The sequence below is a fragment of the Aquila chrysaetos genome, chromosome 9, assembly GCF_900496995.4.
Source record: "Aquila chrysaetos chrysaetos chromosome 9, bAquChr1.4, whole genome shotgun sequence".
NCBI lineage: Eukaryota > Metazoa > Chordata > Aves > Accipitriformes > Accipitridae > Aquila > Aquila chrysaetos.
This window is the reverse complement of record NC_044012.1, coordinates 2,384,039-2,399,062: the sequence shown is the minus strand read 5'-3', so window position 1 is coordinate 2,399,062 and position 15,024 is coordinate 2,384,039. Positions and strand designations below refer to the sequence as shown.

At 47.0% G+C, this 15,024-nt stretch overlaps 1 protein-coding gene across 1 annotated transcript in view; it reads left to right on the top strand.

Annotated features, from left to right (window-relative positions):
- Positions 1-4,496: 4,496 nt before the first annotated feature.
- The window catches only part of ZNF469 (zinc finger protein 469), a 240,142-nt gene continuing 229,614 nt past the window's right edge, over positions 4,497-15,024 (top strand). Inside the window, exon 1 of the mRNA XM_030023862.2 lies at positions 4,497-4,562. The gene's annotated coding sequence lies outside the window, so the exon portion shown is untranslated. The remainder of the gene's footprint in view (positions 4,563-15,024) is intronic.

The following is a 15,024-nucleotide window of genomic DNA, read 5'->3' as shown; positions in this document are numbered from 1 at the left end:
GCGTTGTCCTGTTGGTCGGTCGATGGCTGGCCTCTGCCACTGTGGTGGCTGTATTTCATAGCTGCAGCATTGTATGGAAAATGGTTGTGATCCGTTTTGGGGTAAAACACAATGGAAACTGTAAAGGACTCCCAGCAATGGTGGCTGAACCTCACCTTCCACAGAAGTACCTGGGGCAGGTTATTCTTAATTCAGAAACTTCTTTCTCGCCCATGAGCTATTTTATTTGGTTTCTTCTCTAAAACTCTGTGGAACAGCTGAGTTCCTCTTCACCCTTGCAGCATGGATGCTTTGATGACGACTTGCTTCCGCACAGAAACCAGATATAAAATCCACTCTTTTTCTCAGTTACCTGTTTTTTTGATTTATTCATCGATGTACACCTTCCCTTGTTGCTCTGCATCTGATACCCCTATGGGAGAGATGTCTGCTCTGTTGTACTCAGACTATGACTCAGGATTCCCATGTCTTGTTTATGCTGTGATGCTCAGTAGTGATCTTACCGAGGCTGGATTGTGACCTCGCTTAAGGAACTGTCTGGTTTTTCTGTCTGCCAAGTACTGCAGAGCAACTCTTGCTGCAGAAGGCATATGTATCATGGTAGTGTCTGACCTTTGCAGCTTGCTGTTGAGAAGAGGGAGACAAAAAGGCAAGAAATAAAGCAAAGCAAACAAAACAAGGCGCAGCTCTTGAAGTGCCAGAAGCAAAAGTCATTTGAGATAGCAAATTTTTTTCTTCTATTTTTAATCCACTAGCTTTCATTTTTCTCTGGAACTCATGGAAAGAATAAGCTTCTGGATAAGGAAAAGAGACTGAACTTGTGCTTAGACATAAATAATCTTGTTAATCAGCAATGCAAGGAAAGGAGACACAAAACTATGTGACAATTGAGCTGAAGTTTGGTCAAATCCCTCTTTGTTTGAGACGTTTTGCCTGATTTTGCAGAGAGCTGTCTCCAAACCAGAATCCAATGTAAGTTCAGTGTTATTAAAATAATTCATCTTTTAAACCTCAGCAGAATTTTTTTGGATTGTTAATTTCCTCAAGGCCTCAGGCCCCTGTATATGTTGAAGTAGATAAAATTCATGGGTTAGCACACAAGGTATCCAATTGCACGGTCTTTCAGGGGTAGGAAATCACTTTACAAGCATGCCTAATAGTCCTAGTGCGTAGAAATTATTATTGGTGATTACACAGTGAAAATAGAAATGATCAAAGCGGATACCACACGGTGATGTGTGTGCTGAAAGAAAAGGAAAATGGATGGGAGAGTCAGGAGATAGACCAGTTTTGCCATTTTTTTTCCCCCCCGTTTGTCCCTGGATATAGTCACATCAGTGGCTAAATAACATTTCTTTCAGTAAAGGTTGTTACGAGTAACTGCTTGCAGTTATCAGAATGGAGGAGTCATATGTGCTTTTTATCCAGTTCTACTCCAGCTTTCTGCGGCCCTCGGTAAGATGGAAACCAGTTCATTTTTAACTCGCACTTGTGTACTTCAGAGTGAGCCCTCAGGTCTCGATCTTGACTTCTTAAACAAAAGGGGCTGTGGAAGTGGCAGGTACTGTCCTTTCTGTCTGTACCCTCCAAACACTGGATGCGGTGGCACTGCTTCTCATCTGTCCCTGAGGTCATGGCAAGGGGGCTTCACCAGGCCGTACTTTGTGCCAAAAGTTGTGTGTGTGTTAATATGCGTGAATATACAGCAAGAGCAAGAAGCAACCTGGGTTAACTCTCTGACCTCCACAGCATTCTGCAGACTCTGTTTTTTGTAATCTTTATAAGCATGGAAAAGAAAGGAAAATACTTCTTTGGCTACTAAATAATGGTTATTTTTCTCCTAGTGGTCTCCTGCGGTTCCAGCCCTGGCTTTTTCTGGCTTCTCTCTCAGTGCCCCCCAGCAGAGCTTTCTGTTTTCCCAAAGTGCACCTTAATTGCACTGTATGTTTTGCTTCGTATAGCTTTTGTTGCGAAGGCTGCGTTTGGCAGCAGATCGTCCCCCATGTCAGCTGCCAGCTCCCCGGGTTGCGGTGCTGTGACAGCTGAGGGTTTTGTCCTCTGGCTGGGGGGTCTCCGCTGCTGCCCTCGAGACCCTCTGAGCTGGGCTGCGGGCTGGGCTTCTTGCCTTTTCCCTCTCTCTTACCGTACCAAAGTCACAGTCATCCTGGTAAATAAACACCTTACTCCTTTCCAGCTGCTTTGGTGGCCTCAGGCCAGAAAGCAAGGCTGTGAGAGTCACTCCGTTTTAGCGTTTTGTGCTGTCACTGTGGTCTGTCTCGGGACCACGTGAAGTTTGCTCCCCCCGTGCCCCTGCCTCAAAAGGTTTGCAGGTGAGAAAGGTAAGTGGCACGTGAGAGGAGGAGAGTGGGGTGGTGAGCTTAGGGGGATTCATCGTTTCCTCCTCCCTCGGAAATTTTATTAATCGTTATTTCCAGACGACACAAGGGACCTTATACTTCGCTGTTGGCTGGACGCAAAGCAAATCCTTCCCATTATTCCCTACAGAAAAAGAGGAGAGCCACACAGCATCCTTTTCCAGACAGCAGCAAAGTGCCTGCAGTCATTTTTGCTCAACTGAGAGGGTGACTAGATTTTATAAATAAAGTAGAAGGTGTGAGTCTGCGAATAACCTCAGTGTCAAAGCGTTTGTGGAGGAACATGTTTCCTGTTACAACCTGGGGGCTGGGTATGGCCCCAGAGTCTTGGCTCAAGAAGGGCAATCAAGGAAAATCACACATCTAAAGCAAAATACTACCCCTGAAGAATTGCTGGGGGCTGTTGGGACAGTTCCTGTGTTCTGGTCTGTCCCCTGTCCCCATCAACTTGGGGACGTTTTGCCTTAGTCCTAACACCACCCACGTGCTTCCTCTGACATGGATATACAAGTTGAAACTGAGACAGGGAGCAATGAATCCCGTCTCTGTTATTCTCACTGTGCTCCAGTTAGGCTTCTCACAGGGTTAAAATTACCCATTAGTTTAAGGGTTTTTTTTCATGACAAACTGAGGCACGGAGAGAAGCAGCTGACTTTTGTCCCTTTTTAGATAGGCTTCCTTTGCAGGCTTAGCTAGAAACATCTATAAAGTGTTAGTGCAAACAGAGCTGGTAAGTGCCGCAATAAATGCCTGTCTGGATGTTTTCCGTGGGCTGTCTTTAAAACACCCCAAAAATGGTTTCAGTTTGAACATAAAAGCTGACAGAAGTGACTTAAACCTGTTTTTGTTAGCCACCCTGGCTGTTCTAGGTGGTTCAGCACCTTTTCCTCATCTGTTAACAGGCTTTTACTAATCTCATCTTTTCCAGGCAAGTAAAAGCCATGTTTGAATTGTTTCCTTTCCCTGCCCATGCTCTGCCTTTCTGTGACTGCCCCAGCTGGATGGTTGGATGTGATGAATTTGTTTTCAAGTGTAGCTGACTGTGGTACACACCAGGCTGAAGGTTTCCTATTGCTGGCATACACTGCTGCAGCCATTTTCGTAACCCAGAGTGCTCCTACGTTTATGCCCCAAAGTGCCTGGGATAGAAAGTGGCTCTTCACTCAGATGAGATGTCAGCGGTAGATTAGAAAAAGGACTGTATGGGAAATATTTTCTTTCTTTCTTTCTTTCTTTTTTTTTTTCTTTTTTTTTTAGAAATGTGGCTTCTGCTTTAGAGTATCGATTTATTTCCACCAGGTTTTATAGTTTTCTATAGGGTTTTAGACAAACTGAATATAAGCCCAAAATCACCATCTATAGCATCTTAGTCTGCAAATATTCCAAGACAGGAAAACTCTGGGGAAGAAAGGGCTATACCTTTCTGCCTTATACAGAGTGATTTTCCTTAGGAATTTAACCTGAGGTTTCAGAGAAACGCCAAATACCTGCATAGACACGTACACAGAATCTTCCCTGTTACTCCCTTGGATGACCCAGAAGCTGCTTAGACACATCCACGAGAGCATGACGTTTGCATCCTCTCATGCTCCATGTCCTGGGGAGACCTGATGCTCACGTAGGTTTTCTGTATATAGCTGTAGATCTGCCTGCCAGCAGCGGACTTCATGTATTTGTGGGTTACTGTCACAGGGTCTGTGAAAGTAACTGAGAAAAGCAACCTCTCGTGCTCTACAGCAATCCATAGATGTGACATTTCTAAAAGGAATGGCATCTTCCCTGGAAAAACCTTCTTGTTTTGACAAATGCAAAAAGATGAAAAACAATCATGTGTAGATGATAGAGAGTTTGCACGTGTCATTTATTAAAGGATTTGTGTGTGCTCACCAAACTCGGGGCACCTGCGTGTCCCATCTCATAAGATCGGACATGTCTTGAAAACAATGGCACAGGAAAAATCCTGTAGAATTTAATAGAAATCAACTGTTTCCAATTGTTTCTTAACCCCCTTTGTTTATTTTATTTTCATGTCTGAGGTGGAGCTATGTCCCAGAAAAAGCATGTTAACACATAAACTGATGCTGATCCTTCTCACCAGGGCAGTTTTGTTCTTCCACTGGAAAAAAGGTTTCCTTCAGGAATGAGAGCTGCAGAGTGACTTGTGCTCACAGCCCACAGTAGTTCAAGGTTAGTTGTTTTTATGTCACATCCTTTTAAAAAACATTGGAACTGCAACAGCATATGAAATAACCTGTTGGAGAATAAATATAACCTGCAAGTAAGTGTTCATAGGGATATGCAGAGGTGTTTCAAAAAACCCAAGGTAAGCAGATGAATCTCTTTCTCCCTTATTTACTATCTCTCTACCATTCTGGATAGAAGATGAGCATTTGTTTGTTTGCATCTTGCAAGATAAGTAATCGGTGCTTTACAAATTGTTGTTGTAATTTGCATGAGTTGGCCATATCATAAAGAAAAGGGTGAAACAAACACCACTGAAAGCGTGCAAGGAGCTGGGTGTTAATTATTCTCCTGCTAAAGTTTGGCATTAGGCTTCTTGTGTTTAATGATGCTGCATCTAATAATGACAGGTTTCTGCTTTAACAGGAATGAGTTAATTTGCTCAGTCTCTTCATAGTGCCCAGTTTTCCTTATGCTCAAGGACTATATTCAGATAACAAGAGCTTGGATTTTCTTTTCTTTTCTATTTTATGGAAAATATTTTATAAAATGCAATGCAAAAAAAAGTTGTAATTCATGCAAAAGCAAATTGGGGGGGGGGGGGGGGGCAGTGAATCCAAACCCTTTTGCTGTGGCTCTGGGAACTCCCACTGTTTCCCTCCCCAGTGTGTGCAGACAAGAAAGTGAAAACAAGCAGAAATAGAAAATGCGAGTCAGTTGTCAGTGGCAGGGAAGCCACTTGAAGGCATGTTCCCCACCTTGTGTGGAGACGCCTTCCCATCGTATGCCCCTTCCATCCCTCCAGTCTTTTGCAACTTCTCACACTCCAGGATAGGAAAAGCATAAGAGGTCAGGAAATGGTGAGAACAGAATTAGATTTTAATTTGCTTTCACCATTTTTTAATAATGCCTGATGCTGTTAATAATACAGGAGTTATATTCCTCTGAAGAATAGAACTAATAAACTTGCTTTTTTTTAAAGTAATGCTTGTTCTGAGGGTTAAACCTTCTCCCAGGTGCTATTCCAAAAAATAGCAGTGATTTAAACTCCAGTAATTTTAGTCTGTAGGACAAAGACTTATTTGAAGCTTGTATAGGTCTGTTTTTTCAGTGTGTACAGCCTCCCTCCCCCTCCTAAAATAACACGTCAGCCATTTTGAAGGAAACCTTGGGCCAGGTTTTACAACTAACTGCATGTAAAAATGCTTATGCAATTGCCGTATTAAAAATGAGCTAAAATTTCATGCAAAAATGACAGTTGCGTGACACACGTAATGAGTGGATGAGGTTATCAGACTGGTCTCGTGACGTGGTGTATGCTGGAGCTGGCACATTTATGGGCTTCACGTCTTGGACTCATAATTCATGAAGGTGGCAAGAGGGAGCAGCAGCCCCGTTGCAGATGCCCACCGTCCCTTACCGAGTTATGGGAAACTCTCCTGCGGTTTTAGCAAAGTAACGTCAAACTGGTGGCAAAGTTGGTCTGATGCTGTTTGCCGGAGGATGGTGATGCGAATGTGTGCTCACCAGCTGGCTCCTGTGCAATGGATGTCAGAGGAGAAGAGGGGTCTTGGCTTATTATGTCACCCTTTGCGGTTTCCTTATGAAGGTTTTAAATCCTAGGTGCCTTGTAGCATCCCTGAGTCTGTCATCAGCTGGACAAATTACGGCTTTGGAGAGGCAAATCTTTGGTTTGTTTGGTTTGGGGTTTTTTGTTGTTTTACTTGTGACTGCAGGCTCTGTCCTGGGATGTAGGGGTGAAGATTTGGGATTTACCCCTCGTGATGTCCTTGCGGTAGTGTTTTCTCTATCTCTGTGAATGTTGTTTATGGTTGGGCAGAAGAAAATGTAAGGAGATGAGCTGCCCCTCCTAGAATTACTGTCTGGAGGTTAAAACAGCGCCATAAAAAAAAAAAAAAAAAAAAAAAAAATTAAAGCCCTCTATTCCAGCTGGTTACATCTGTGTGGTCTGCTCCACTGGGGAATTACTGCTTTGGAAGATCTCCATGGCTCTCAGAGGGCTGAGGAAGATGTGTTGGAGGGGTTAATCACCAGCTTCTCTCTTCTAGAGACCTTTGTTAAAATTTGGCCCGAGCCACAGAGGTCTTGGTGGCCTCATGGCTTTTTGACGTCTCTTTGCCCATGTAGCTGGGCAGCCGGGGACCCCAGGCCAGGGGGAAGGATGAGCCGGGCCAGCTCCGCAGTGCTTTGCCGGCTCAGATTTGCAGCATCAGGACGGGTACGTTGGGTGTCTGACCTGAGCACGGAAGCGGCAGCAGTGGCTGCGTCAGGATGGCAATGCCGTGTCTGAGCTCCGGCGGAGCCTCCGAGTCAAACCACGGAGCATGTACAGTTGCCCAAACGCCAGCCCTAAAAATCCCTGTGGAGTCCCCGTCCATCTTCTCCTGCGTTGTGTGCACGGGGACTGCTGTGCTACGCTGCAGCAGACGCGTGTCTTCTCGTGGGGCAGAGGTCCCCCCCCGGAGAGGGACCATCGGGGACCGTCACGGATCGCGACACCTTCTCCGTGGTGCCGCAGAGGAGGAGCCCGTGCCACGCTGCGGTGGTGGAGAGCTGGTTTGTCTGCTAGGGAGGGCTGGTGAGAGTCATGTTCGGTGCTGCAGAGAGTCACCGTGTTCACCCGTTCGCTGAAAAACAAAAAAAGACTCAACACAAAAAGTAAAAGCAGAGGACTAGGGTTGATGTTTTGGCTTTGACCCAGTCTAATGGATATTCAGCTCTGGCCCAGAGACTCTGAGATTAGCAGATATTTGTTTTCCTCGGGGATTGAGGAAATCTCCAGATTGGCTTTTACAAAGGCTGGTTTTTCCCCTGTCTTGTGACAGGGGTTCATCCTGTGGACACACGTTAGCAAGAAGCAGATGATAAATTAATCGTCTCCTGAGATTTTTACTTTTTTTCCCTCTTTTTTTTTTTTCTTTTTTCTCCTTCACACAATGGCACCAAGGCCTTCCAAAGGGAGTTTATAGTTGGCTGTGGGCTTCCAAACGAAAATGACTCCGCGATGCAGAGTTAATCAGAGACAGCTGTTACCCACAGCACTGCCGGCCTCACCTCTTCAGCATCAGATTAAAAATCATTAATAACAATCAGCGAGAAGCCACGGAGCCCGCTGGCGAGCTCCTGCCTTGTGGTAACCGTGCTCGCCGAGAGCCGTGACGGCCCGGGGTGGGCACGAGCTCTCCGCGATGGCCGGGGCAGGCGAGCGGCAGCCAGCGGTGAGTCAGGATGACTCCGATGGGTGGGTGTGAGCACACACGGATCTTGCAGCTTTCGGGCACGGTAATGCAAGTGATCTTTTGGAAAAATGCAAATGAGGATGTGAGTGCGGAGCTCCGCGCAGGGATGGTCTTGGCTTTGGATTTTGTTTTCTTACCGAGAGCGAGTTGGATTTGAACAACACAACTGGCAGGCGAGTGAGCCTTCTCCCTCCGTTTCAGTTCTTTGTGCTTTTTATATCAACCTCCCTCAGCTGGGGTCCAAGCAGAACAAAAGGGGGTTTATTAATTTTGTTTTTCCCCTTTTTAAGTCACTTGCTCTCGGTTGCACAGACTTGGAGGTCCCTCTATAGTTGCCCCCGTTCACGTACGAAAGCCCTCGCCAGTTGGCAGACCAGCTTACATGAACAAGTCAAGGGAAGCAGGCAGCTCCTTTGCTGCATCCAGCTAGCATTTCTTTCTCCCTCTTTGGTGCTGTCTGGAAAACCATTTGCTCAGTGTGAGTGGAAATGTGGGTGAGATTTATTTGATAAAATGGGGTGTGCTGGGACACCCGACAGATGGATTCAGTTTGCGCAACAGCCTCGTGTTTCGTGCATGCTCCTCTTCTGTGTAAGGCAGAACAGTTGCCTGGGAAAGGACTGGGGCTCAGAAGACAAGGGGTCGAATCCAGTCTCTGATATAAACCTCATTTTCGTGAGTCATTCAGGCCAGTTTCTTAAAAGTATCCATGTGCTGACCGCTCATAGCAGTCTTTCTGCTCCCTGCTGCAAGTGCTGGGTCATGCCCATGGTGTGCGTGGCTCTGTTCCCTCTGGTGCAAGCCCTGCACTGCTTGACTGCCAGCCCTGCACTGAGGACGGCGACTCGCTCCCCGTCCTTACAGTGACAGCACAGTGGGGCTCAGAGCCTGGGTGCAACACTGAGGCATTGGTGGTATGGAAAAACCATTGCATTTCTGCGCTGGACTTCTCGACAGCCGGAGACGGACCCTCTGGGGATGTTGCAGCACTCGGTGAAGGACTGCTGAGCAGACACCTATGCAATGCTGATGTAATCAGTAAAGCTCAGCAAGCTTTCTCCAACTGCTGAGGCTCTGTGCTTCAATTTAATTAGCTCCAGAGATCCAGCAGCACCCCGTTGTATTTCTCAAGCTCCCAGAGGCATGGAGAATGAAGGGTTTCTTTCAACACCCCAGAAAAACCATGAAAACCAGTCTCCAAAACATCTAGAGCCCACTCTGGCTTTCACCTTTGGTTACTGCCTCTAAGTGTAAGCCAATGGTCTGCCAGGAATCTCCTAGAGGAAAAAAAACCCAGGGCTGCTGAGCAGGGTTTGCATGAGTTTGGGATGGATGAATCATTCATCTCTTTGGCTCCTTCGGGGGCTGCAGGTTCAGAGACGAGCCTGGCCACAGCGGTGACAGCTGCCAATCATGTCATACCTTACCATAGCCCGCCCTGCTCTCCGAAAAGAGCGTTAACCATGAATTGCCTTGATGCTGATTAGTCTGCTTGATATATGGGCTGTGTCATGGCAGTAGTGTTGAGTACGGGGAGGGCTGGGACAAGACGGGGCTCAGGCTGCTCTACAGCCCTGTGGGTTTTGCCTTGGGCTGCAGGGATGTGCCTTAGCTTTGTCTCCTTCCCACTTTTGGTGCAAAGTGCCGCTTCACTGCTGTGCTGCTGTGGGTTCTACTTTTGTCCCGTTAATTCCTGGCAAAACAAAACCCAACCAACTCCAAAAAGAGCTAGATAGCCAGTGACAGCATGTGCTAGCCTTTCTTGTTTGCTGCTCCTGCCATCTGGAGCAGCATCTGCCTTTATTTCCCTATCTCCTTCCAGATCTCAGCTGAAAGCATGCCTGTTCTTCTTTGCCCACACCTCTTAATTTCTTTCTGCTTCTGCTACTATTTATGACTTAACTCTGTTCCTGTAATAACTCTGGCATACCCAGATGCCCTATTTCTACAGAAGTGGTGGCTAAAATGAAGCCAGGTTAGTATTCCCTCATTGAAATGTGGATGGAGAGTCCCTCCAACTCTGCGGCGGCATTGCTAAGGCTTTTATGTGCTTTCACTATTTTTAGTATGTTACTGATTTTGAGATGTACTGCTTTTGCCCGTTTTGCCCAGAACGCATAAATGTGTTGATGGCGTGGGTTGTGGAAGTGGTTCATTGATTGTACACTAAGGCACAGAGAGCTGATGTGATCTCCTCCATCACCTCTTCCTCCACCCTTGTGGCAGTGGCACTGAGATGCTAAGGGAGAGTTTCAGACCCACCAGCATCCTCCCCAGCCCCTTCCAGCATCAAACACCTCCCAGGGATTTGCTCCCAATGGATTCTATTCAAGCATTTTCCCTGATTTTAAAACAACAAAATACCCTAGAGTAATTCAATCTCAGACACCCCAAATCTGAGGTTATTCAACCCATAGTTCCTCTGTTAGTGCCATATCTAGCACCTCTCCTGAGCAAATAGTGAGTCAAAGTCAGTGCTGTCTTGCACGGCTCTGTAAAGCACAAAGGTAACAACCATAAAAAGTGCTCATGTTGGTGGGAAGGACAGTTTTCAATGCATAAAGGCTGTGTGCTAAAGCCTGAAGCTTTTCCCCTCTCTCTGTTGGGAACGCTTCATTCACAGTGGATGAATTATTTGTTTGTAGTCAAATTAAGGACCAAGCTGGTCCTTTGGCTTTGCCTGTCCATTCAGCAGAGTTTTGTTTGTGTCTGGCCAGAAAGTGACTCAGTCTAACCATGACCGAGGGGCACGAACATTTCTAAAGCAAGGCAGTGAGAGGAATTAATCCTTCAACAAATAGTTAGAAGCTGATATCTTGATTCAGTACCAAGCCTATGAAGTAGAGGAAACCACAGGCAGTGAGATTTGAATCAAGAGGCGATCCATGTGGAGAAAATGGTTAGAAAAGGACAGGCTGTGCTGATACAACACCCAGGATAAGGACTTGACTAGGGTCCAGTACTCCCTTTGAGAGCTCCATGAGCTACCAGACAGTTTTTCAGCTGGGTAGGATCCAGATGGAGAAGCCAATGGGAGCCAAACTAGTGCGTGGGTTGCTGAGGATGTCTTTCCGTTCCTATGACCCCATCTTGAATCACAGTAATAGTTTTTGTATTGTAGTAAACCGCATTAATTCTTCACTTTCACAGTAGCACAGGTCTGATGTTGAGTCATTCTGGGGATCTATAACAAACCTGAGGCAGCTTAGGGACTGACTGGTAATGCATGATGCGAAAGCATCCCCAGCCATGTGGCAATGGGGTATGTTAAATTGGCCAGTGTGGGAGGGATGGATGCCGCATGTCTGTGTGGGAGAGCAGGCTCCCTGCTGCAAGTCTTTTTGAGTAAAAGAAGCAGGAAAATGGGGACAGCATCTGCGCTGAGCAGAGACTTCTGCAAGGTCCCCTGCAGGACCCCAGCACTGTGACTCAAAACTTAAAGGGCCTTGTAGGAAATCTGCTTTACTCAGCTGTCCGTAGCAACAGCTTCCAAGAACCCCCACCCTTTCTCCCACTCGCAATAGCTTGGGGTGCATAAAACAATTTCTCATTAACTATAAAACACCCAAACCTCAGCAGAATTACAAACAGATGGATAAACAACCCAAAATTTCAAACAACATGAGAAAGGCCCTTAAAAAGCAAAAGCGAGGCAGAGTCCTGCCCAGTCCTCAGAGAGGCAGTCCCCACTCCTCAGCCTTGGCATCCCTTTGTCAGAGCCCAGGTGGTGGAAAGTTTTGCGCAGACACCTCAGTTGTCTTTGTATAAGGGCTAACTACGCCTCTAAGAGGTTGGAAACAGTTTGTTGCAGGATTAGGCTCGGTCTGAGCTGGTAATACAAGTGCTGGGTGCAACGAGGTATCCATGATGATGCTGACCCAAAGAGAAGGCATAGTTTTATTCCTTTGCTCCAGGCATTAAGGTCTTGGGGAAATGTTGTCTTCTGTTCCTTCTTGGGGCCCGCGGAGTGGTTGGAAAGTGTCTGCCGACAGCACACACGGGAGGGAGGAAGGCTGAGATCTGCTGCAACAAATAAATGTCCCACAGTGCCCTAAATATGGGCACTGCCAGGGCAGCAGCACTGGAGCTGCCACCGTCTGATGAATCCAGCCCTGAGCAGCGGGGAGGGTGTAGGTAAGCCCTGGCAAGCAGGCGCTGCGGGATGGTGCGACACAAGGAGTATTGTGGAAATGGGCTGAAGTTGCTGCTGATGCTGTTGAGGTCAGTGATTGGACTTTGAATAGGGGTTATTTTTTTTAGGATAAAGATTTTGGGGGTAATTTTATGCAAAGCAATACTTGGTTTTGTTCAGATCGGTAGGGCAGACTCAGATTGTGCTTGCTTTGACGATCGTACATTTGCAGAAATCTTTGTAAGAAATAGGAAAAGGTCTAAAGTGTCACTTCACTTTTTTTACCTCCAGCACACCTGAAAAAATACTAGAGAACAGTGAGTGGGAAGCACTGCATGTTCCGTACCTGTAGAGAATCTGTATCCCTCTCGGCTTTGCCGTTCCTGAGCAATACTATGGTCCTAACCCACACCCCTATGTCTCTTCTCCAACCCTGTGATGATTTTTCTCTCTATTCTTCCCTGGCCCTTTATGTAAAGAGGGCCTCTGTTCCTTAGAAACGTGCATCATCGTTTCCTGCTGCTCTAGTGGATGGAGATTTTGCCATGAAAGGATGTGGGTTTTGTTCCCATCAGCAGTGGGAATTTCTGAAAAATAGCATTAAAATTGATGGCAGCTCCACATGAAGCACAGCAGGGTTCCTATTCTCAGGATCATTCAAGAAATCTATAGCCTGCATCTGGCTGGGCCAGCAAGTTATGATCACAGCTCCTTACTCGGAGCCACTGCGCATCCTGGCAAACCTTCTCCCTCAGCTTTCCTCGCTAACGCTGGGCAAACGCCTGCAAGGGATGCGGCTGGCAGCAGGGGATAACTCCAATGCCCTCCCATTTTCTATCTGATGGGAAATAGCAGTGCCTGCCCACGTAACTTTGTAATCACCCCGGCTCTTTGCAAGATCAGGGGAGGGGACCACTGGTTCTCTGGGGATCCCTGCCCCACAGCCACAAGCCCCATCCTCTGTGTAGTTGCAGTCAGCATCAATCATTTTCTGCCTGAGATAGTTCCTTTTTTTAGTTAGGCTTCTGCAACAGTGGATGGCAACTGCAGCCTTTTGTATAGGGTTATTTTGTCTTGTTCAGCTTTTATTTCAGGGAAGCAGCTAATTTCTTCCCTCTGTGCAGATCTGCCCATGGAAGCCCCTACAGAAGTCAGACCACTGGCTGGCTTGAAGGAATTTTCATAGGGTTGTAGTCAGGGGCTGGAACGTGACCCATTGCTGTGAAAGTTGTTTGAGGTTCAGGGGCAGGTGGGGTGGGAAGAGCTTGCAGTGAACACAAGTGAGCTGAGCTTGTTGGTGCTGGTGGAGCCCTTGGCTTCTTGCTACAATGGTGCATAAGGGACCAAACAACAGAAGAAGACTGTGGGATCAGGGAGAGGAACAGAGACCACAAGAGCTGGAGTCTAGTCTTGGCTCTGTGATGGACTCAGTGCGTTGCACTGGGCATGTCATTTAAGGTCCCCTCCTTAAAAGAAACAGCTTCTAATTTGGGGAGTTAAGTCAGGCTCTAACAGTGTGATTTTCAGAGGTGATGAACACCCACTGCTTGGAGTTGTCTACTTGGAAACGTTTTAAAGGGCAATCCCTCAAGCTGTGACTTCAGCTGCCCCTACGCTAGAAGCTGCTCGTGGATAATTTTTGTATCGCGGCTTCAAGGTGAAAAATGTGGCTAGTGATGGTTGCCTTCAAAGGATGGTGGAGAATGAACCCGTATTCCTGATTGCTTGAAGTTCTCTACGGAGGTTGGACTCTTTGGAGCGTTACCAAGACTTGAGCTTGGCAGGAGGTATGCAGTAACTCACAACAGGGAGGAATAGCATCTACCAGCAATCTCTTACCAATGACAGCTGGGATTTTCCATGGAGCTTGAGCTGTTTGTGCACTCAACTCCCACAGCAATTTATGAGCTTTTGATACCTGCTCCTTTTCAGGTCTTTGGAAAACTGCTGCCAAAATCCACCAACCGAATTTTCTGTGAGCAAAATGTGTGTGCCACTTGAAATCCAGCCAGTGTACCATGATGAGCATGTTAAGAAAAACCCCATGGAGCGAACTGATCTCTTGGATCAGTTCTGCACATGTTCATTTAATTGCAGAGAAAAAGAAAAAGTTTCTCCGTTAGGCAGGGAGCAGCTCTCTGGCTGGAAGGCACCATGGATGACTGGATTTGGAGGCTGAACTCAGCCAAAGGCAGAAGCGCGTTGGTGCTGCTGGGCTACACGTGCCAAATCTCCAAGGTGCCTCTCCAGGCTCGATGCAGGCAGATCTGGCTGGTGGGGCGTGCGGTCCATGTCGCTGCACCTGCCGTTGGGATAACCCAGCCCCGGGCTCCTCCACTGCTCAGCTGGCTCTGTTCAACGTGAAATAATATGCTTGGAAACTTCTCCTGAGGGGCTTTTTGCAACCACAGCAGCCTTCTCGGTTGTTTCCTTGCGAATGGGTTTCACCACCTCCTAGGACCTGTTTTGCACAGCGCTGACTGGGCTGCTCCGTGTCTTGGCCTCTGCAGAGTCTGTTTGGCCATCTGATCTCAGTATGATGGGTCACTTCTGGAGCATAGTCCGTGATGAGTATGTCAGCTCGAGGGAACCATAAAGAAGGAACTAAGAGTTCAAGCAAACAAAACCTGGAAGCTTTGATAGAGTAAGGTCAGTGGAGACACCCTCTCCATGGCAGGACACTGTGTTTTTTGAGACTGGGCTGCTTTGCCTGGCTGGAGATCTCTGGCACATCACAGAGTTTGCAATGGACTCCTTTGTTGAGCTGGGTGTTGAGTCTGTTCACGCTGCAGGAAGCAGCTTAGACTCTGGGTAAACCACGAAGAGGTATTTAATGCAAACACAGTTGTTAACCAATGCACAGTGCACGGGGAGCACATCAGATGTCTCTTATCTTTCTAGACCAATGCTTCCTCCCTCTCTGCTCAGAATCCAGTCTGTGCAGCGCATGAGAGGATGGAGGGTTCCCTAGAGAAATGGACCTAGTCTGCAGAACCAGGATCTCCATCTCGGGCAGAGAATTTGCTTTGATTCACTTGCTGTCCCTGGAGCAGCTGCCACGCTTATTCCGCAAATG